Source organism: Varroa jacobsoni, unplaced genomic scaffold, assembly GCF_002532875.2.
Source record: "Varroa jacobsoni isolate VJ856 unplaced genomic scaffold, vjacob_1.0 scaffold_352, whole genome shotgun sequence".
Taxonomy (NCBI): Eukaryota; Metazoa; Arthropoda; class Arachnida; order Mesostigmata; family Varroidae; genus Varroa; species Varroa jacobsoni.
In genome coordinates this window covers 353,879-357,106 of record NW_019213254.1, presented here as the reverse complement: position 1 = coordinate 357,106, position 3,228 = coordinate 353,879, and the positions used below count along the sequence as shown (strand labels likewise).

At 41.3% G+C, this 3,228-nt stretch overlaps 1 long non-coding RNA gene across 1 annotated transcript; it reads left to right on the top strand.

Annotated features, from left to right (window-relative positions):
• Positions 1 to 599: 599 nt before the first annotated feature.
• Positions 600 to 2,181, top strand: LOC111259622 (uncharacterized). Its single transcript, XR_002679742.2, has 2 exons — positions 600 to 834; positions 1,398 to 2,181. It is a non-coding gene; the product is annotated as an uncharacterized LOC111259622 (long non-coding RNA).
• The last annotated feature ends 1,047 nt before the right edge of the window (positions 2,182 to 3,228 follow it).

The window sequence follows — 3,228 nt, the reverse complement described above, 5'->3', positions numbered from 1 at the left end:
CACTCATTCACCTATCGTGCTTTTCACGTGCATTTCACTGTTATCGTACCCAGCCGAGTCAGCATCATTTTACCCCCGTCGACACCCGCATTTTTTCAGCATGCCCAGGGATTCTGCCGAACGTTGTTTTCTGTTCGTAGAAAAATTAGTAAAACAGATATAGACTCACGACCAGAACCACACCTCCTTTCCTTCCTCTAGCTAGTTCGTGTTCCGGGTTAAGCTGGCTGCGCATAACCCAACACAGCTCGAATGCCTCATCGGCCTTGCAGACTATTCTTCTTTTTTCCTTTTCAAGCTGCCTTTTGTAATAACGAAGAATTCCGTTGTAGGCAATGGTTTTGCAGCCAAAAAACCCAATGAGCTTGCTGCAAATACCATCATAGAGCCAGGCATAAAATATCTGAATAGGAATTATATATTCAAAGTAAACGACCGTCCTACCAGCCAGTCAGTTTTGATAGCACTGCCACGCCGATGGGGCGTGGAAAGAAAAGAGAATCAAAAAAGGGAAAGATAGACGAGGAAAAGTGAGAGGGAAAATAATATAGACCCTTTAGCATTCGCATGCTTTGCTATTGGTCAATAGTTGGCAGTTAGACAGTAATACTCTTGCCCTTAGTCCGACAAGGCAGCGACAGCGACGACGATATAAAAAGTTAGACTGAGAGCGAACAGAGGACACACCGATGTTGTTTAGGCATCCAAAAAACAAACAAAAAGAACGAATTAGTTGCGAACAACGAGAAAAGCATGTAGCCTTTCGTGTCCTGGCCATTCCTAACGTCCTCAAATTCGCGGACTGTATACGATTGTCAAGCGGCTGCGAGAGCTGTAAGTAAAGTTAAGATTGTTTATTGTCAGTTGAGAATTACCATGACCCTGTTTGTATTGATTAATTGTATCTATTCAGTAATTTTATTAGTCAATCAGCCTGTCTATTTTGTTATCAATTAGTCACTCCAATCAAAATATATAGGAATGGAAGAATAAATATATAACTACGTAAAAGCTGTATTTTTTTTTGTAAATAATCATTAGTTGATGTTTTGTTGCCAGCTATTATTACTATGGTTACAATTGCGTGTGGGTAACCATCCGGTGCATATGTTGTACAGAATTCAATTGTATTACCTCTTCAACCCCGACAAAGCGTTAATGTGGCTTTCGGCAGCATACATCTCTACAAGCGTATTTCTTAACCCAGCTACCTCTCGCTTATTACGACTAACTTCTTATCGCGTTTTCTGCGAATGACACTTTCACGCTGACAGCATTAGTCTACACCTTCAATCGAGATGGTTGACTGTTAGTGCTACCTTCGTATTTCTTTCGCGCTTTTTCTCGACATTTTACCATTTTTTATTACTACTTTTCTTTCTTCTGATCCGTTCTAGTCCCAGTCAGCGTTGTCCTGTATGCACTAAGCTATGGGTGAAGGACTTTTGTTCTTCGAATGTAGCGAAGGCAGCCGCGCCGGCTCCAGCCGTAGTAGATCCCGTAGACGCCTGCCTCTTCACAAATGGCTTCACCAATGTCAGGAGTATGCGAGTAAGCGTCCCTGGTTCTTCTGTTTCGTTTTCTTTCTCTTCACTTTGCGTTTTACCAATTGCCCTTCCTCTTGCCACTGCTACAGCTGCGTCATTGGTAACGTAGCGAGACACAATCGCAAACCGGTTTGCAGCCCTCAGCCGCTTCGTTCTGTCTTGCGCACAGCCCTTTACGATGCAAATGTTCCTCAGACGATAACGTTTAGCTATCCGCAGTTGGAAGATGAATGGGCTTGTGAACAAGTAAATATGCTACATGGACTAAATAGGGCAACGGTGAAGTCTTGATTGCGACCACAGTGATGACATGAAGAGTTGCAGTCAACTCCGAGGCGACCAGGAATGATAGAGCCACGAAACGCGCGGTCATGCCTTTTATATTTAAATATTAAAGTTATAATCGGCAAGCTGCACAAAGCACGGATGAACCAAAACCGTAATAACGTTATGTACAAAGAAGGAAGATAACAGGTATGGTTTGGAAACATGAAATCAGTGTTTATTGCCAAATCATGCGATTTATTTAATTGACTTCAATCAAGCGGGACAACTATAATCTTTCTTTGCTATTAAACTAAGGCCTTGTTTAATAAAAACAAAATTTGGGCTAGTATTTATTAACAGGTTTAAAGCTGTGCTCTGACTCGGGTTTTTTTTAGACTGGTTTATACAAATGACTAAGTGAGTTGCGATTACACAAATTTCTAAGTTTTCAACGTATTAGCAATACTTTCTCTCGGCCCTTTGACAACGTTTTGAGTAACGTATTTTTCATCTCAGTTATAAATCGACCGATGTATAGTGATTTAAGGCTAACTAAACTAATAAATAAACGAAAGTGATAAAAACGCAGAACATAGGAAAATTGACTAAGTTAGCCTGACCTTTTTTTTGTATTCCTAAGCCTCATAATTATTCCAATACTTTAAACTAAGCTTGGCATAAAGATGCATTCAAACATCGACGTTGATATGCTACTGGAGATTTTTTGTAAAAAACATTGGATATTAGGCCAGTGTTTCCCAAAAACAGGACACATTTTTGTAATCGCCCTTTGATTAAATGGATGTAGGGTTACTGCTACCCAGTAATCCTACATTCATTTACGCTTAGTGAATGCTTGTTGCATTTTTGATGAACGGGATTTTGCTTTTATAATTTACATTTCGTCTATGTCTAGCCGGCCTACCGCCACTTTGTGGGCAGTCAAACGCGTACGAATCGGCCATCCTCTTTCTTATCCTTCTTTCACTTCCATACTGTTTGCTTTCCTTCCCCTAATATACAACCATTCATCTTAGCTCTTTTAGAGCCTTGTTTAACCTGCATTGCATTGCATTGATGCCACATGCCATCCTAAAAGGAAACGTGTGTAAAGTCTAACATGCGGGGCACTTTAGGAAGCTTGCCATTGCTTGGGCCTGGCATGGGTCAACAGCGTTTCAACGTTTTTTTATAGCAAGGCGTTCTTGGCTATTATTTTTCTGCTACACCTTAAGGTCTGAGAGCATGGTGATCGTAGTTGCCGCCTACACTGTTGTTGTCATCGGTTAGTAGTCAATCATGATTTGGCAGTGTCGACACTGGGAATGCGAAATGCGCCCGGTGTGTAGTGGGCAGGTAAGTGGCCAAAGTGAGGAGAGAACGAAGCAGGCAAAGAAACCACGATTACGTTCCT